Source organism: Phyllobates terribilis, unplaced genomic scaffold (genome assembly GCF_046119375.1).
Source record: "Phyllobates terribilis strain yellow unplaced genomic scaffold, ASM4611937v1 Scaffold_4__5_contigs__length_816908805, whole genome shotgun sequence".
Classification (NCBI taxonomy): Eukaryota; Metazoa; Chordata; class Amphibia; order Anura; family Dendrobatidae; genus Phyllobates; species Phyllobates terribilis.
The window spans coordinates 683,354,010-683,374,701 of NW_027362764.1; the positions used below are offsets into that span (position 1 = coordinate 683,354,010).

Below are 20,692 nucleotides of genomic sequence, written 5' to 3' on the forward strand. Positions count from 1 at the left end.
GGAACGCCCTATTTAGGAAAGACATTTTTCTATCCTTCAAAACCTCAGAGAACTGCCTGTTTTTCTGTCCACATTCCATGACGTCACTGTTAGTTGGTCGTCTCACCTGTCTCTGTCCATCAGTTTCAGCCATTTTCATTTTTAGAGAATCACAGTTCTGACTGAGAATTAACTCATTCTGTGGAGAGATGGATCTTTGCACTGGCTGATATGGCTTATAACATATATGAAATCTTCTGCGTATTTGATAGAGTTCACTATGGGGATGACTCAGTCTAGGAGAGTTTGATATTGGCTTTTGGTAAAATTTTACCTTTCCTGGTTTTATAAATTTAGCTTGATTTATTTTCTTTTCACGATTCTCATGTTTTCTAACAAAATCCAGCATCTGCGCACATTCAAATAATTAATTTTTTTGTGATGCCATAACTTGGGAAACTGAATTTAGGAATTTGAATTTTTGTACAAAAAATGTTATCATATGTTGTACTTTTCCATTTTTGATGAGAGCTTTGTACAACCGTTCAAATATGGACATAAATGTATATGTACATTCCTTCCTACCAATCCTTAGTTTCTGCAGATCTTCTATGTTGGGAAAATCCTTTGTGACACAATAAATCAAATATGTTGATCTGTTCGAATCATTTTCCCATCCATTAGGAGAGTCATTTTCACAGGGCATTAAATGTAAACGTCTGGACAATGTCACAGGAATCCATATTTTAAATAATTGATTCCTCTCCTCATTGGATAAATCAAACTTATCAGAGAAGCTCTCAAATGTCTCTGAATTTCTACAGGCATGGATTTTGACATCATATTTTGGCATGATTTTGTATAATTTCAGCAAATTTTTCCTCATTTTAATTTGGAGTTGAGCCTGGGTAATTCCAGAATTCTCTGATATTTTTAGTGGCTCTTGTACGTCCGTTGCTCCTACGTCACTCACGTCTCCTCCCACATCACCTAGTATATCGGTTTCTCGTATGTCAGTCATGTCTCCTCCCATGTCAGGTTTCTGTATGTCCGTCTCTTGGTCAGACCCAAGGTCACCTTCAGTTACAGACACGTGTCTTACTTCTTGTTCATTTTCCACATTACAGTCAGAATCAGTATCACCGTCTGACACTTCTACACTATTTTCCTGCTTAGAAATCTCTAACACAAGACTATGAAAAAAATCTACCAAATGTAGAATATTTCTCAATTTCTGTTTGTCTCTATTTACCAATTTAGAAGTTAACTGTAAATTCTGCAATTCACATTCTTTGTATAAACTGAGCCACAAAACTTCTATGTCATCTCCTACATTACCTTTGAAATTAATATTACTTTGTTTAGCAAAAGAAGAAATTATATCCATATTTTGCTTACCTTAAGATTCCTTGGCTTCTCTTTATCAGCACGTACTGTCTTCAGTTTCTCTGATTCTTTTCCTGTGTGATTCTGTTCCTTGTTAGTACCTCTGCTTCCTGTCTTTCCTCAGTCTGTAGGTCCTTTCTGCTTCTCGTGACAAACTAGTGAATTTACTGACACGTGAACAACAGCTGTTCAGCTCGTCAGGACTCCCCCCTTGTTCACGGAAGAAATTCACTTACTTAATTTAAAAAACAAAAAAACAGGACTGGCTGGCTCACCATTGTAAAATAATACTCTTCCTGTATTATTTTTTTCTACTGAGGACTTCTCAAAGTATCAATATCACGATATTCTTATAAAAAAATGTATCTATTTATTCTTGGATTGTCCATTAAAAAGAATCAGATTGCAGCAGGTACATACAATAATTAGTTATAAAGTAATTGTAAATTTGTCCATAATTAGCTTAATTGTTGAGATTCACCCATCTTTCCTTGGATCCTGGCTGGTAAATCATGTCTTTGTCCAGCATGTGTCCAGGCCTACATGTCATCTGCTTCTCAGCATGAAGATTCTGTGTCTTGTGGGGTGGGCAGAGCAAGAGAGCCCCCCCCTTTCTGTACCATGGGCTTTTATAGCCAGTCGTATGGACACCTGTTCTACATATGGTAGTGAAATAAAAATACACACACAAATAGCGCATGACAACTAGACACGATGGCTGAGGCATAGAACTCAGAAAAATGATTATCGATTAACATTACAAATGAATTTCCATAATTAACCATTTAACAGAGATCGCCTGGGAATGCCAGGTGCTGTAGGCTTTTGCTTTTTCCTTCCTTCCACCAGCAGGGGGCACTCTCTTCTATGCCTTTTTTCCATTCCCTTTCACAAGTGCACACATTCATTCTCTTTTCTTTTTTTCATTTGCTTTCTCTCTTGCGCTATTTCATCTCTGCAAAATACCAGCGTCCTTCTGATCACCGTGGGCCTCCAGCATTGTTGCTTCTTTAATTTTAATACTAGGCTCCTTTTCACCAGGACCAGCGTCTTCCGCGTGGCTGGAGGCAACCACCGGTAACCCCAAGCAGAAGACCTTTGCAGGCAACACGTCCCTCCCCCCTGAAGAGCAGCTCAAAGTCACTGGCAACCATCTCACCCTCTTCCTACATTCACCCCTGGACGTCTCGCTCCGCCCCCAAGTTACGGGTCCAGCTTGCTCTTTCTGTCACATTACCGCGATGAAGGGTTTAGCCTGCAGGAGACCCTGCGCTGAGCCATTTTTGAAGACACCTGATGCGGCGGGTGAATCACTGCTAAACAAACCACACCTGTAGGGACGGCACAGCCTTTGCGTGGACCCTTCGGAGCCTGCCCCGTCACGGCCAGATTGCTCGCAATCAAGCGATCCTGAGAAAGGCTGGCCGGGCGATGGATCGAGCAGCGTCTACTGGCCATACCACCTTGGATACGCCCGATCTCGTCTGATCTCGGAAGCAAAGCAGGGCTGGGCTAGGACAGTACTTGAATGGGAAACCTCCTGGGAACACCGGGTGCTGTAGACCATTTTGATGACGTTTTGCCCTACTGCCCAGCTCGGCTAGCATGGAACGGCGCCTTGCCGGACACCGACCTTAAGTAACTTAGATGATGGAAGCCCCAAGGCCTCTGAGCCAGTTGGCAGCTAAGTACGCTACCACGCAGTCCTGACACCGAGCTCCTTGCCACGGCTAGGAGTGCTTATTGACTCCGCAGCTCGCCATGTGGAAATGATGGCGTTAAAAGCACCCGGGGCCGTGAAGGGGCCAGGCTTTCAGCAGGTGCCCAGGGAAAGTTTTGGATGCCGGCCGCCTAGCGAGGGCCAGCAGAAGTAACATGTTTCTGTGCAAAGAAGCTTGTGTAACCAAGCCAGACGGCTGACAAAGAGCTAACCTCAATGCAAGGAAGACAGGGAAGGTGCGGAAGGAATTGGGGAGGGGGGGGGTGATTCCTGCTAGGGCCCTGAAATCATAAAACAGGCAGGAGAGTCTGACGCATGCTGATGGAGAGGTTGTAGGGGCAGATAGGGGGTGTTGTCACGTGCGAGCACGTGTGCATGCTGGCTTGTGTGTGAGAGTGCGCTTCCTAGGTGTGGCGCGCTGCAGACAGTCAAAGGGATTGTTCCCTTTCATTAAAAGTTAATCCCCGGCTGCAGGCTATTAGAAAGCAACTAACCGTGCTCTACTCACCCTACCCGGGTCTACCGGTGAGTCTCGCCTCTGCTCCCGGCCTGTGGCATTGGCCGTGAAGCTGACGTTCCGTCGACAGCGCTGCAGCCGATCAGTGAGCTCAGCGGCTCTGAGTGGGGCCTTCTGTCTACAAGACCTTTTAAGGAAGCCAGCAAAAAAATTGAAGAGAAGGGAAAGCACAAAAGGACCTGGTCTTGCTGAGCACTGGAAAGGGCATCCGGCAGTCAGACTTCAAAGTAGAAAAGCAGCAAGTGAGAGGCTTGTCTCTGCCTACTGCCACACCACCCTAAACCCGCCCGATCTCGTCTGATCTCGGAAGCTAAGCAGAGTTGGGCCTGGTTAGTACTTGGATGGTGAACTGCCTGGGAATACCAGGTGCTGTAGGCTTTTGCTTTATACTTCCTTCCACCAGCAGGGGGCACTCTCTTCTAACCTTTTTTCCATTCCCTTTCACAAGTGCACACATTCATTCTCTTTTCTTTTTTTCATTTGCTTTCTCTCTTGCGCTATTTCATCTCTGCAAAATACCAGCATCCTTCTGATCACCGTGGGCCTCCAGCATTGTTGCTTATTTACTTTTAATACTAGGCTCCTTTTCACCTGGACCAGCGTCTCCCGGGTGGCTGGAGGCAACAACCGATAACCCCAAGCAGAAGACTTTTGCAGGCAACACGACCCTCCCCCCTGAAGAGCAGCTCAAAGTCACTGGCAACCATCTCACCCTCTTCCTTCATTCACCCCTGGACATCTCGCTCCGCCCCCAAGTTACGAGTCCAGCTTGCTCTTTCTGTCACATTACCGCGATGAAGGGTTTAGCCTGCAGGAGACCCTGCGCCGAGCAATTTTTGAAGACACCTGATGCGGCGGGTGAATCACTGCTAAACAAACCACACCTGTAGGGACGGCACAGCCTTTGCATGGACCCTTCGGAGCTTGCTCCGTCACGGCCAGATTGCTCGCCATCAAGCGATCCTGAGAAAGGCTGGCCGGGCGAAGGGTTGAGCAGCATTTACTGGCCATACCACCTTGGATACGCCCGATCTCGTCTGATCTCTGAAGCAAATCAGGGCTGGGCTCGGAGGGTACTTGAATGGGAGATCTCTTGGGAATACCGGTTGCTGTAGACCATTTTGATGACGTTTTGCCCTACTGCCCAGCTCGGCTAGCATGGAACGGCGCCTTGCCGGACACCGACCTTAAGTAACTTAGATGATGGAAGCCCCAAGGCCTCTGAGCCAGTTGGCAGCTAAGTACGCTACCCCGCCGCCCTTCACGCAGGCCTGACACCGAGCTCCTTGTCACAGCTAGGAGTGTTTATTGACTCGGCAGCTCGCCGTGTGGAAATGATGGCGTTAAAAGCACCCGGGGCCGTGAAGGGGCCAGGCTTTCAGCAGGTGCCCAGGGAAGGTTTTGGATGCCGGCCGCCTAGCAAGGGCCAGCAGAAGTAACATGTTTCTCTGCAAAGAAGCTTGTGTAACCAAGCCAGACGGCTGCCAAAGAGCTAACCTCAGTGCAAGGAAGGTGCAGAAGGAATTGGGGAGGGGGTGGTGATTCCTGTTAGGGCCCTGAAATCATAAAACAGGCAGGAGAGTCTGACGCATGGTGACGGAGAGGTTTTAGGGGCAGATAGGGGGTGTTGTCACGTGCGAGAACGTGCGCATGCTGGCTTGTGTGTGAGAGTGCGCTTCCTAGGTGTGGCGTGCTGCAGACAGTCAAAGGGATTGTTCCCTTTCAATAAAAGTTAATCCCCGGCTGCAGCCTATTAGAAAGCAACTTACCGCGCTCTACTCACCCTACCCGGGTCTACCGGTGAGTCTCGCCTCTTCTCCCGGCCTGTGGCATTGGCCGTGAAGCTGACGTTCCGTCTACAGCGCTGCAGCCGATCAGTGAGCTCAGCGGCTCTGAGTGGGGCGTTGTGTCTACAAGAGCTTTTAAGGAAGCCAGCAAAAAAATTGAAGAGAAGGGAAAGCACAAAAGGACCTGGTCTTGCTGAGCACTGGAAAGGGCAGCCGGCAGCCAGACGTCAAAGTAGAAAAGCAGCAAGTGGGGGGCTTGTCTCTGCCTACGGCCACACCACCCTGAACACGCCCAATCTCATCTGATCTCGGAAGCTAAGTAGGGTCTGGCATGGTTAGTACTTGGATGGGAGACTGTAAAATAATACTCTTCCTGTATTATTTTTTTCTACTGAGGACTTCTCAAAGTATCAATATCACGATATTCTTATAAAAAAATGTATCTATTTATTCTTGGATTGTCCATTAAAAAGAATCAGATTGCAGCAGGTACATACAATAATTAGTTATAAAGTAATTGTCCATTTGTCCATAATTAGCTTAATTGTTGAGATTCACCCATCTTTCCTTGGATCCTGGCTGGTAAATCATGTTTTTGTCCAGCATGTGTCCAGGCCTACATGTCATCTGCTTCTCAGCATGAAGATTCTGTGTCTTGTGGGGTGGGCAGAGCAAGAGAGCCCCCCCTTTCTGTACCATGGGCTTTTATAGCCAGTCGTATGGACACCTGTTCTACATATGGTAGTGAACCAAAAATACACACACAAATAGCGCATGTCAACTAGACATGATGGCTGAGGCATAGAACTCAGAAAAATGATTATCGATTAACATTCCAAATGAATTTCCATAATTAACCATTTAACATTTCCCCCTTTTTTGAGAATAAAAGGACTTTAACTGAAATTTCTCAAAAGAAGATACATTCATCAATCATTTTTTCTTTCCTTCTTCCTTGGCAATATCATTAAATTTCCATAATAATAATAATAGTAATAATAGTATCAATATCGGATTATTGTTATATAATGATGTGAATTCATGTTATGATAAGCCGTGACTAATATTAATTTAATATGTATAATTATACTTCCCTATATCGAAATTGAAGCAATCGCGGGTTCAATCGTCATCATCTGATGTCATCGGGTCGTCGTCTCGTCTTCTTCTTGGTTCTTTTATAACACAGTCTTTAGATGAAAACTCCTTTGAAATAAATTACAGCATGTAGATATTGTACAGTCCATAATTGTGTTCATTATTGTTCAGTCCATAAACTGTACTCTTTATTACAAAGATCATGTGTGTCAGTTGATAAGAAAACAAAGTCCATGGATGAAATGTAGCTTTAATATCTGTGCAGTGTCACCTGGACTTACGTTGGATCGTCTTTGGAATCTTCCGTGTGTCCGCACTGGTCTGGTGTCACTTTTGGAACAGATGTGACGTCTTTGGTCAGTAAAGCAAGGGTTAACTTGACACTTTCCTGCTTTATATAGCACCATAACCAGTACTCAGTCCTTTATATACAGGACACATATGCCAGGTATTACCTGTTCACCAGCTTTCATTGAAGCGTTGCAGGTGATAAGAAACCACTGGAACGTGATGAAACTTAAACACAACACAGTACATATAGGATCATCGTCCTCTGCCGTCCTGGTGATCAGTGGTGTGAATTGTATTGTATGTAATGGACACAGTCTATTATAACACTCAGCATTCACACCTGTTACCTTCTGAGGTGTCCGGATATCAGTTGCTTCTTCTTGTAACTTTTGAGAATCTCTTTGATTTATAAAAATTAAAAGTCTTTATTAAGATAGAATTCATAATTGCGATGTCTTGATTGAAGTCTTCATTCCCTAATCTGATACCAAATCTGGCAGTTTTTCCTAACCTATAATATCACAGCGTACCATAGCAATCAGTAATATCCATCTAATTATTATCAAAATATTAAAATAAATTATGTTTGGAATAATAAACAATAATAGATAATAATTCATTATCAATCAAAGTTCTCCATATGATAGAACATTTTTATGTCATAGGTGTAATTACCTTTTCCAACCCATAGGTGTCAGTGTATTTTGAAAAAACAAGTTTTTATATCTTTATTAAACCAATAATATCAAAGAATGTATACTCCTGAACCAAAATGAATAAATATATGAATGTATGAATGAATGAATGAATGAATAAATGAATGAATGAATTGTTGTGTTTACTCAGAAAATGTAAACATTTTTTTCCTTAGCAATATATATTTAATGAAGCAATACTCTTGTATTAGACATTACTTTATTAAATATTAATGTGTTTTCTCAATTGAGATATTGAACTGAAATAAAATCAAATGAGAATTAAAAAATGAAAAAATAGAAAAATAAGAAGTATAAAGTAAGAATAAAATTTTAAAAATGAAAAATAAAATTAAGAGTAAAAATAAGAATAAAAATAAAAATAAGGCCTTTAAATTTTAATGACAAATGCAGAGTAATTATATTCTCCATAAAAAATACCCTTATATCTCCATTATCTGGATGATTTCATATTTGTCATAACCTTGTACCACCAAAAAATATTAAATTATGCAACTTTGCATGTAATACCCTTCTTAATTATACCATAGTACCTTATTATTATTTCTTCTTTATTAAAATGTGTGGAAAATAAGTATTGATCAAAAGTGATTATGTAATCAGGATCAAAAACACATTTTCCCCCTTAATACCAAAAATATTATTTTATAAAATGTATGTATATATCAGAACCAAATTAAAAATAATTATTTTTCTAGAAATATTGTGCATAAATTTCATATCGATGAGTAGCATAGATTTGACTAAAGAGAGGTGTGTACCTATTTAGGTAACCATTAAAACTAATATTATAGTTATTCAAGAATATTATCATGTGGAAAATTATTCTAAATATAAATTTGCTTTGTAAACCATTTTGATGTGTGGTTGCCCTTATCCACTATTAGTTAAATCAAGAAATAATAATTATTAAAGAAATATAGAAATATATATATGTAGATACAGTAATACCTAATTATGTATTATAATTTCCTCAGAATTAAATATATTTTTGTACCTTCACATAAAGAAACATTTTTTTTTTCAAACATACAAACATACGAGGCCTCTGTCACATCAATCACACTTAGCAGCTGCTGATTTACTCATCTGTCACCTTCACTCTGACATTCACAGATTTATTCAACTCAAACATTCCACATATGAAGTTTTAGATATATACATATATATTTAACCCAAAATTGTTGTATCCCAATTTATTAATGCGCATTGCCATATCAATTGAATATCTTTATATTTCTTTGAATATTCCCCAAGTACATATTATATGTACTTGAAAAAACTCTTGTCTTAGATTCTTTTTTCACTGGCTGCCCGGTCTTAAGTTACATCATTTGAAAATAGTATGAATGGGATCCTATACTATTAGCTCAAAGTTCAAAGGCCGCAGCTGTAAAGCTACTTTAATTTGCACGAACACTTCATGCACAGAAAATATTAGCAACACAAAAGAATTAATAAGTATTACATATATATTATAGTTCAACTAGATATATTGTTATTATTTTAAAATGTTATACACATAAAATCATGCAATTTTTTCACTTCCTGTGTGAATAAAGAAATAAATCCATTTTAGAGTTTTTTGATCAAATCCTGCTTTGGAATGAAAACTCTAAGGAAATATAAGAAAATAAAATTAAATATCAAATTCATACAGAAACAGAATTATTTAAATATCTTATACATATATTGGTTGGTTCTAATGTAATTCAAAATATTGCTACTTAAATTTATATATATGAAGTTCTAATTTATTAATTAATATATATATATATATATTTTATAAACGTATATATAAATACAATTATACGCAATCTCTATTTAGACAAGTGTATATATATATATATATATATATATATATATGAACTATTAGAAACTATGCAACTACAATTTACTGTATAAGATTATAAATAAATATTGAGACATTGTATTACATTTTGATACAACATTATAATTACAGTTTTTCCTTAGCCACTCCCTAAACCAAATCTTCTGTCTCTCTCAAATATCTCCAGGAACGCCCTATTTAGGAAAGACATTTTTCTATCCTTCAAAACCTCAGAGAACTGCCTGTTCTTCTGTCCACATTCCATGACGTCACTGTGAGTTGGTCGTCTCACCTGTCTCTGTCCATCAGTTTCAGCCATTTTCCTTTTTAGAGAATCACAGTTCTGACTGAGAATTAACTCATTCTGTGGAGAGATGTATCTTTGCACTGGCTGATATGGCTTATAACATATATGAAATCTTCTGCGTATTTGATAGAGTTCACTATGGGGATGACTCAGTCTAGGAGAGTTTGATATGGGCTTTTGGTAAGATTTTACCTTTCCTGGTTTTATAAATTTAGCTTGATTTATTTTCTTTTCACGATTCTCATGTTTTCTAACAGAATCCAGCATCTGCGCACATTCAAATAATGAATTTTTTTGTGATGCCATAACTTGGGAAACTGAATTTAGGAATTTGAATTTTTGTACAAAAGTTGTTATCATATGTTGTACTTTTCCATTTTTGATGAGAACTTTGTACAACCGTTCAAATATGGACATGAATGTATATGTACATTCCTTCCTACCAATCCTTAGTTTCTGCAGATCTTCTATGTTGGGAAAATCCTTTGTGACACAATAAATCAAATATCTTAATCTGTCCTAATCATTTTCCCATCCATTAGGAGAGTCATTTTCACAGGGCATTAAATGTAAACGTCTGGACAATGTCACAGGAATCCATATTTTAAATAATTGATTCCTCTCCTCATTGGATAAATCAAACTTATCAGAGAATTTATCAAATGTCTCTGAATTTCTCCAGGCATGGATTTTGACATCATATTTTGGCATGATTTTGTATAATTTCAGCAAATTTTTCCTCATTTTAATTTGGAGTTGAGCCTGGGTAATTCCAGAATTCTCTGATATTTTTAGTGGCTCTTGTACGTCCGTTCCTCCTACGTCACTCACGTCTCCTCCCACATCACCTAGTATGTCGGTTTCTCGTATGTCAGTCATGTCTCCTCCCATGTCAGGTTTCTGTATGTCCGTCTCTTGGTCAGACCCAAGGTCACCTTCAGTTACAGACACGTGTCTTACTTCTTGTTCATTTTCCACATTACAGTCAGAATCAGTATCACCGTCTGACACTTCTACACTATTTTCCTGCTTAGAAATCTCTAACACAAGACTATGAAAAAAATCTACCAAATGTAGAATATTTCACAATTTCTGTTTGTCTCTATTTACCAATTTAGAAGTTAACTGTAAATTCTGCCATTCACATTCTTTGTATAAACTGAGCCACAAAACTTCTATGTCATCTCCTACATTAACTTTGAAATTAATATTACTTTGTTTAGCAAAAGAAGAAATTATATCCATATTTTGCTTACCTTAAGATTCCTTGGCTTCTCTTTATCAGCATGTCCTGTCTTCAGTTCGTCTGATTCTTTTCCTGTGTGATTCTGTTCCTTGTTAGTACCTCTGCTTCCTGTCTTTCCTCAGTCTGTAGGTCCTTTCTGCTTCTCGTGAAAAACTAGTGAATTTACTGACATGTGAACAACAGCTGTTCAGCTCGTCAGGACTCCCCCCTTGTTCACGGAAGAAATTCACTTACTTAATTTAAAAAACAAAAAAACAGGACTGGCTGGCTCACCATTGTAAAATAATACTCTTCCTGTATTATTTTTTTCTACTGAGGACTTCTCAAAGTATCAATATGACGATATTCTTATAAAAAAATGTATCTATTTATTCTTGGATTGTCCATTAAAAAGAATCAGATTGCAGCAGGTACATACAATAATTAGTTATAAAGTAATTGTCCATTTGTCCATAATTAGCTTAATTGTTGAGATTCACCCATCTTTCCTTGGATCCTGGCTGGTAAATCATGTCTTTGTCCAGCATGTGTCCAGGCCTACATGTCATCTGCTTCTCAGCATGAAGATTCTGTGTCTTGTGGGGTGGGCAGAGCAAGAGAGCCCCCCCATTCTGTACCATGGGCTTTTATAGCCAGTCGTATGGACACCTGTTCTACATATGGTAGTGAACCAAAAATACACACACAAATAGCGCATGTCAACTAGACACGATGGCTGAGGCATAGAACTCAGAAAAATGATTATCGATTAACATTCCAAATGAATTTCCATAACTAACCATTTAACAGAGACCGCCTGGGAATGCCAGGTGCTGTAGGCTTTTGCTTTTTCCTTCCTTCCACCAGCAGGGGGCACTCTCTTCTATGCCTTTTTTCCATTCCCTTTCACAAGTGCACACATTCATTCTCTTTTCTTTTTTTCATTTGCTTTCTCTCTTGCGCTATTTCATCTCTGCAAAATACCAGCATCCTTCTGATCACCGTGGGCCTCCAGCATTGTTGCTTATTTACTTTTAATTCTAGGCTCCTTTTCACCAGGACCAGCGTCTCCCGGGTGGCTGGAGGCAACAACCGGTAACCCCAAGCAGAAGACTTTTGCAGGCAACACGACCCTCCCCCTGAAGAACGGCTCAAAGTCACTGGCAACCATCTCACCCTCTTCCTTCATTCACCCCTGGACGTCTCGCTCCTCCCCCAAGTTACGGGTCCAGCTTGCTCTTTCTGTCACATTACCGCGATGAAGGGTTTAGCCTGCAGGAGTCCCTGCGCCGAGCCATTTTTGAAGACACCTGATGCGGCGGGTGAATCACTGCTAAACAAACCACACATGTAGGGATGGCACAGCCTTTGCATGGACCCTTCGGAGCCCGCCCCGTCACGGCCAGATTGCTCGCCACCAAGCGATCCTGAGAAAGGCTGGCCGGGCGATGGATCAAGCAGCGTCTACTGGCCATACCACCTTTGATACGCCCGATCTCTTCTGATCTCGGAAGCAAAGCAGGGCTGGGCTTGGACAGTACTTGGATGAGAGACCTCCTGGGAACACCGGGTGCTGTAGACCATTTTGATGACGTTTTGCCCTACTGCCCAGCTCGGCTAGCATGGAACGGCGCCTTGCTGGACACCGACCTTAAGTAACTTAGATGATGGAAGCCCCAAGGCCTCTGAGCCAGTTGGCAGCTAAGTACGCTACCCCGCCGCCTTAACGCAGGCCTGACACCGAGCTCCTTGCCACGGCTAGGAGTGCTTATTGACTCCGCAGCTCGCCGCATGGAAATGTTGGCGTTAAAAGCACCTGGTGCCGTGAAGGGGCCAGGCATTCAACAGGTGCCCAGAGAAGGCTTTGGATGCCGGCCGCCTAGCGAGGGCCAGCAGAAGTAACATGTTTCTCTGCAAAGAAGCTTGTGTAACCAAGCCAGACGACTGACAAAGAGCTAACCTCAGTGCAAGGAAGGCAAGGAAGGTGTGGAAGGAATTGGGGAGGGGGAGGGGTGATTCCTGCTAGGGCCCTGAAATCATAAAACAGTCAGGAGAGTCTGACGCATGGTGACGGAGAGGTTGTAGGGGCAGATAGGGGGTGTTGTCACGTGCGAGCACGTGTGCATGCTGGCTTGTGTGTGAGAGTGCGCTTCCTAGGTGTGGCGCGCTGCAGACAGTCAAAGGGATTGTTCCCTTTCATTAAAAGTTAATCCCCGGCTGCAGCCTATAAGAAAGCAACTAACCGCACTCTACTCACCCTACCCGGGTCTACGGGTGAGTCTCGCCTCTGCTCCCGGCCTGTGGCATTGGCCGTGAAGCTGACGTTCCGTCGACAGCGCTGCAGCCGATCAGTGAGCTCAGCGGCTCTGAGTGGTGCGTTGAGTCTACAAGACCTTTTAAGGAAGCCAGCAAAAAAATTGAAGAGAAGGGAAAGGACAAAAGGATCTGTTCTTGCTGAACACTGGAAAGGGCATCCGGCAGCCAGCCTTCAAAGTAGAAAAGTAGCAAGTGAGAGGCTTGTCTCTGCCTATGGCCAAACCACCCTGAACATGCCTGATCTTGTCTGATCTTGTAAGCTAAGCAGGGTTGGGCATGGGTAGTACTTGGATGGGAGACTGCCTGGGAATACCAAGTGCTGTAGGCTTTTGCTTTTTCCTTCCTTCCACCAGCAGGGGGCACTCTCTTCTATGCCTTTTTTCCATTTCCTTTCACAAGTGCACACATTCATTCTCTTTTCTTTTTTTCATTTGCTTTCTCTCTTGCGTTATTTCATCTCTGCAAAATACCAGCATCCTTCTGATCACCGTGGGCCTCCAGCATTGTTGCTTCTTTACTTTTAATACTAGGCTACTTTTCACCAGGACCAGCGTCTCCCGCGTGGCTGGAGGCAACCACCGGTAACCCCAAGCAGAAGACCTTTGCAGGCAACACGACCCTCCCCCCTGAAGAGCAGCTCAAAGTCACTGGCAACCATCTCAGCCTCTTCCTTCATTCACCCCTGGACGTCTCGCTCCGCCCCCAAGATACGGGTCCAGCTTGCTCTTTCTGTCACATTACCGTGATGAAGGGTTTAGCCTGCAGGAGACCCTGCGCCGAGCCATTTTTGAAGACACCTGATGCGTTCGGGTGAATCACTGCTAAACAAACCACACGTGTAGGGACGGCACAGACTTTGCATGGACCCTTCGGAGCCCGCCCCGTCACGGCCAGATTGCTCGCCACCAAGCGATCCTGAGAAAGGCTGGCCGGGCGATGGATCGAGCAGCGTCTACTGGCCATACCACCTTGGATGCGCCTGATCTCGTCTGATCTCGGAAGCAAAGCAGGGCTGGGCTCGGACTGTACTTGGATGTGATACCTCCTGGGAACACTGGGTGCTATAGACCATTTTGATGACGTTTTGCCCTACTGCCCAGCTCGGCTAGCATGGAACGGCGCCTTGCCGGACACCGACCTTAAGTAACTTAGATGATGGCATGCTGGCTTGTGTGTGAGAGTGCGCTTCCTAGGTGTGGCGCGCTGCAGACAGTCAAAGGGATTGTTCCCTTTCATTAAAAGTTAATCCCTGGCTGCAGGCTATTAGATAGCAACTAACCGCGCTCTAATCACCCTACCCCGGTCTACCGGTGAGTCTCGCCTCTGCTCCCGGCCTGTGGCATTGGCCGTGAAGCTGACGTTCCGTCGACAGCACTGCAGCCGATCAGTGAGCTCAGCGGCTCTGAGTGGGGCCTTCTGTCTACAAGACCTATTAAGGAAGCCAGCAAAAAAATTGAAGAGAAGGGAAAGCACAAAAGGACCTGGTCTTGCTGAGCACTGGAAAGGGCAGCCGGCAGCCGGCAGCCAGACTTCAAAGTAGAAAAGCAGCAAGTGAGAGGCCTGTGTCTGCCTACGGCTACACCACCCTTAACACATCTGATCTGGGAAGCTAAGCAGGGTCAGGCCTGGTTAGTACTTGGATGGGAGACCTCCTGGGAACACGAGGTGCTGTAATTAGTGTTGAGCGATACCTTCCGATATCAGGAAATATCGTATCGGATTGGATTGGGCCGATACCCAAAAAGTATCGGATATTGCCGATTCCGATTCCGATACCGGAAACCAAGGCAAGTCAATGGGACACAAATATCGGAATGAAAATAAACCCTTTCTTTCCTTGTAGGTTAATTCTACATGAAGTAAAACAACTAAGAATAATGTAGAATGACATGAAAAGCCGGCAATTCATCAGCGGCATTCACCGGTACCCGACAATTTACAACAGAAAGAATAGAGCTTCACACATAGATTAGATAGATAGAAACATGTCAGTCACGTATATATGAAGTACAGTGACAGTGTTGCTTACTGTACTTGTCATTTAGTGTAAAGGATTTATTAAAAAAAATATTAGTGTTTTCGGGCACCGTCTCTTTAAGAAAGCCGGCCGGCAATTCAGCATCGGTACCCGACAATTTATAACAGACAGAATAGAGCATCACACATAGATTAGATAGAAACATGTCAGTCACATATATAAGAAGTACAGTGACAGTGTTGCTTACTGTACTTGTCATTTAGTGTAAAGGATTTATTAAAAAAAATATTAGTGTTTTCGTGCACCGTCTCTTTAAAAAAGCCGGCCGGCAATTCAGCAGCGGTACCCGACAATTTATAACAGAAAGAATAGAGCTTCACACATAGATTAGATAGATAGAAACATGTCAGCCACATATATAAGAAGTACAGTGACAGTGTTGCTTACTGTACTTGTCATTTAGTGTAAAGGATTTATTTAAAAAAATAATAGTGTTTTCATGCACCGTCTCTTTAAGAAAGCCGGCCGGCAATTCAGCACCTGTACCCGACAATTTAAAATAAAAAGAATAGAGAATCACACATAGATTAGATAGATAGAAACATGTCAGTCACATATATATGAAGTACAGTGACAGTGTTGATTACTGTACTTGTCATTTAGTGTTTAAATAAAGGATTTATTTAAAAAAAAATTGGCGTGGGGTTCCCCTTAATTTTAGGCTCTAGCGGAGGTTAAGCAGACGGCTGGGGCAGATGTTTGAAGCCTGGGAAGGGGGTAATACCCACGGAGCTTCCCAGGCTACTAATATCAGCCCCCAGCTGAATACCTAGCCTTTACTAGCTATTAAAATGGGGGAAACCCCCCAAAAAAATAACGTGGGGTCCCCCCTAATTTAATAGCTAGCACAGGCTAGGCAGACAGCTGTGGGCTGATATTAATAGCCCAGGAAGGGTGCCATGAATATTGGCCCCCTCCCAGGCTAGAAACACCAGCCGTCAGCCGCCCCAGAAATGGCGCATCCATAGGATGCGCCAATTCTGGCACTTAGCCTCGCTCTTCCCACTGCCCTGTAGCGGTGGCAGTGGGGTAATAGGGTTGGGGTTGATGTCAGCTTATAATGCCAGCTGACATCAAGCCCAGGTTAGTAATGGAGAGGCGTCTATAAGACACCCCCATTACTAACCCCATAGTCAAAGTTAAAAGAAAACACAAACACCCAGAATAAAGTCCTTTAATTGAAATAAAGACACAATTCTTTATTGTTCTAAATTAAACCATACTTACCATCACGCCCATTCCAGCTGAAGCCAACGATCTCCTGCAATAAAAGTAAAATAATAAAGCAACCTCATCCTTACCTTTCCATGGTTCCCACGACAGCTTCAGCTCTGCTACATCGAGATGACAGGCTGGACCGCAGCAGAACGCTGCCATCCAGCCTGTCATCCCACAGACACTGAGAAGCGCAGGCATGCTTGCGCTCCTCAGTGTCTCTCTGTGACGTCATCCAGATGAGCCGAGTTCATGTCCAATGAACTCAGCTCACCTCATGCACGTCACTGACAGCGTGGGAAAATTCTCCTGCACTCAGCGCTTCAGCGTGAGAATTCTCCCACGCTGTCAGTGACATACATGAGGTGAGGTCATGTCCAATGAACTCAGCTCACCTCATGCACGTCACTGACAGCGTGGGAAAATTCTCACGCTGAGGTGCTGAGTGCAGGAGAATTTTCCCACGCTGTCAGTGACGTACATGAGGTGAGCTGAGTTCATTGGACATGACCTCGGCTCATCTGGATGCCGTCACAGCCAGACACTGAGGAGTGGAAGTATGCCTGCGCTTCTCAGTGTCTGCGGGATGACAGGATGGATGGCAGCGTTCTGCTGCGGTCCAGCCTGTCATCTCGATGTAGCAGAGCTGAAGCTGTCGTGGGAGCCATGGAAAGGTAAGGATGATGTTGCTTTATTATTTTACTTTTATTGCAGGAGATCGTTGGCTTCAGTTGGAATGGGCGTGATGGTAAGTATGGTTTAATTTAGAACAATAAAGAATTGTGTGTTTATTTCAATTAAAGGACTTTTTTCTGGGTGTTGTGTTTTTTTAAATACTTTACTAGAAATTCATGGTGGTCATGTCGAATATTGGCGTGACCCCATGAATTTCGGGCTTAGGGCCAGCTGATAATGCCAAGCTGGCCTTAACCCCTTTATTACCCAGTGAGCCACCGCACCAGGGCCCTGGATGAGTTGGGTACAGCGCCAGAAGATGGCGCTTCTATGAACGCGCCATTTTCTGGGGCGGCTGCGGACTGCAATTTGCAGCGGGGGTGGCCCAGAAAGCTTGGGTCTCCCTGCGCTGCGGATTCCAGCCCCCAGCTGCCTAGTTGTATCTGGCTGGGCACAAAAATAGGGCGAAGCCCCACGCATTTTTTTTTTTTAATTATTTCATGAAATTCATGGAATAATTAAGAAAAAAAGGGCTTCCCTATATTGTTGTGTCCAACCAGGTACAAATAGGCAGCTGGTGGTTGGGGGCAGCCCATTCCTGCCTGCTGTACCTGGCTGGACACAAATATAGTGCGAAGCCCCACGTCAATTTTTTTTTAATTATTTCATGAAATAATTTTTTTAAAAAAGGGCTTCCCTATATTGTTGTGTCCGGCCAGGTACAAATAGGCAGCTGGTGGTTGGGGGCAGCCTGTTCCTGCCTGCTGTACCTGGCTGGACACAAATATAGGGCGAAGCCCCACGTCAATTTTTTTTTTAATAAATCCTTTATTTTAACACTAAATGACATTTGAGGAGCTAATAAAGATGCAGTCCCTAAATTATTATTTATTTTTTAATTAATTTTTCCCAAAACTTTTGACGTGGGCTTCGCCATATTTTTGTATGCCAGCCAGGTACAGCATCCAGCTTCTATGAACGTGCCATTTTCCGGGGCGGCTGCGGACTGCAATTTTCAGCGGGGGGGGGGGGGGCAGAAAGCTTGGGCCTCCCTGCGCTGCAGATTCCATCCCCCAGCTGCCTAGTTGTACCTGGCTGGACACAAAAATAGGGAGAAGCTTCACGTATTTTTTTTTTTAAATTATTTCATGAAATTCATGAAATAATTAAGAAAAAAAGGGCTTCCATATATTGTTGTGTCCAACCAGGTACAAATAGGCAGCTGGTGGTTGGGGGCAGCCCGTTCCTGCCTGCTGTACCTGGCTGGACACAAATATAGTGCGAAGCCCCACGTCAATTTTTTTTAAATCATTTCAGGAAATTCATGAAATAATTAAAAAAAATTGATGTGGGGCTTCGCCCTATATTTGTGTCCAGTCAGGTACAGCAGGCAGGAACAGGCTGCCCCCAACCACCAGCAGACTATTTGTACCTAGCCGGACACAACAATATAGGGAAGCCCTTTTTTTCTTAATTATTCCATGAATTTCATGAATTTAAAAAAAAAAAATGTGGAGCTTCGCCCTATTTTTGTGTCCAGCCAGGTACAACTAGGCAGCTGGGGGCTGGAATCTGCAGCGCAGGGAGGCCCAAGCTTTCTGGGCCCCACCCGCTGCAAATTGCAGTCCGCAGCCGCCCCGGAAAATGGCGCGTTCATAGAAGCGCCATCTTCTGGCGCTGTACCCAACTCATCCAGGGCCCTGGTGCGGTGGCTCACTGGGTAATAAAGGGGTTAAGGCCAGCTTGGCATTATCAGCTGGCCCTAAGCCCGAAATTCATGGGGTCACGCCAATATTAGACATGACCACCATGAATTTCTAGTAAAGTATTTAAAAAAAACACAAACACCCAGAAAAAAGTCCTTTAATTGAAATAAACACACAATTCTTTATTGTTCTAAATTAAACCATACTTACCATCACGCCCATTCCAGCTGAAGCCAACGATCTCCTGCAATAAAAGAAAAATAATAAAGCAACCTCATCCTTACCTTTCCATGGCTCCCACGACGGCTTCAGCTCTGCTACATCGAGATGACAGGCTGGACCGCAGCAGAACGCTGCCATCCAGCCTGTCATCCCGCAGACACTGAGAAGCGCAGGCATACTTCCACTCCTCAGTGTCTGGCTGTGACGGCATCCAGATGAGCCGACAATGTACTCGGCTCACCTCATGTACGTCACTGACAGCGTGGGAGAATTCTCCTGCACTCAGCGCTTCAGAGTGAGAATTTTCCCACGCTGTCAGTGACGTGCATGAGGTGAGGTCATGTCCAATGAACTCGGCGCACCTCATGCACGTCACTGACAGCGTGGGAAAATTCTCACGCTGAAGCGCTGAGTGCAGGAGAATTTTACCACGCTGTCAGTGACGTGCATGAGGTGAGCTGAGTTCATTGGACATGACCTCGGCTCATCTGGATGCCGTCACAGCGAGACACTGAGGAGCGCAAGCATGCCTGCGCTTCTCAGTGTCTGCAGGATGACAGGCTGGATGGCAGCGTTCTGCTGCGGTCCAGCCTGTCATCTCGATGTAGCAGAGCTGAAGCTGTCCTGGGAACCATGGAAAGGTAAGGATGAGGTTGCTTTATTATTTTACTTTTATTGCAGGAGATCGTTGGCTTCAGCTGGAATGGGCGTGACTGTAAGTATGGTTTAATTTAGAACAATAAAGAATTGTGTCTTTATTTCAATTAAAGGACTTTTTTCTGGGTGTTTGTGTTTTTTTTAAATACTTTACTAGAAATTCATGGTGGTCATGTCTAATATTGGCGTGACCCCATGAATTTCGGGCTTAGGGCCAGCTGATAATGCCAAGCTGGCCTTAACCCCTTTATTACCCAGTGAGCCACCGCACCAGGGCCCTGGATGAGTTGGGTACAGCGCCAGAAGATGGCGCTTCTATGAACGCGCCATTTTCCGGGGCGGCTGCGGACTGCAATTTGCAGCGGGTGGGGCCCAGAAAGCTTGGGCCTCCCTGCGCTGCGGATTCCAGCCCCCAGCTGCCTTGTTGTACCTGGCTGGACACAAAAATAGGGCGAAGCCCCACGTATTTTTTTTTTAAATTATTTCATGAAATTCATGGAATAATTAAGAAAAAAAGGGCTTCCCTATATTGTTGTGTCCGGCTAGGTACAAATAGGCAGCTGGTGGTTGGGGGCAGCCCGTTCCTGCCTGCTGTACCTGACTGGACACAAATATAGGGCGAAGCCCCACATAATTTTTTTTTAATTATTTCATGAATTTCCGGAAATAATTAAAAAAAAATTGACGTGGGGCTTTGCACTATATTTGGGTCCAGCCAGGTACAGCAGGCAAGAACGGGCTGCCCCCAACCACCAGCTGCCTATTTGTACCTGGTTGGACACAACAATATAGGGAAGCCCTTTTTTTCTTAATTATTCCATGAATTTCATGAAATAATTAAAAAAAAAAAAACGTGGAGCTTCTCCCTATTTTTGTGTCCAGCCAGGTACAACTAGGCAGCTGGGGGATGGAATCTGCAGCGCAGGGAGGCCCAAGCTTTCTGCCCCCCGATGAAAATTGCAGTCTGCAGCCGCCCCGGAAAATGGCGCGTTCATAGAAGCTGGAC

General features: G+C 43.5%; 1 non-coding gene and 5 pseudogenes across 1 annotated transcript; all 6 read left to right on the forward strand.

Annotated features, from left to right (window-relative positions):
- The first annotated feature begins 2,810 nt into the window (after window positions 1–2,810).
- LOC141267105 (5S ribosomal RNA) lies at window positions 2,811–2,930 on the forward strand. Its single transcript, XR_012321120.1, has one exon. It is a non-coding gene; the product is annotated as a 5S ribosomal RNA (ribosomal RNA).
- Window positions 2,931–3,861: 931 nt separating this feature from the next.
- Window positions 3,862–3,980, forward strand: LOC141267812 (5S ribosomal RNA; annotated as a pseudogene).
- Window positions 3,981–4,600: 620 nt separating this feature from the next.
- LOC141270270 (5S ribosomal RNA) lies at window positions 4,601–4,720 on the forward strand (annotated as a pseudogene).
- A 7,599-nt stretch (window positions 4,721–12,319) lies between these two features.
- LOC141267995 (5S ribosomal RNA) lies at window positions 12,320–12,439 on the forward strand (annotated as a pseudogene).
- A 943-nt stretch (window positions 12,440–13,382) lies between these two features.
- On the forward strand, window positions 13,383–13,501 carry LOC141268499 (5S ribosomal RNA; annotated as a pseudogene).
- A 622-nt stretch (window positions 13,502–14,123) lies between these two features.
- Window positions 14,124–14,243, forward strand: LOC141269771 (5S ribosomal RNA; annotated as a pseudogene).
- Window positions 14,244–20,692: the final 6,449 nt, after the last annotated feature.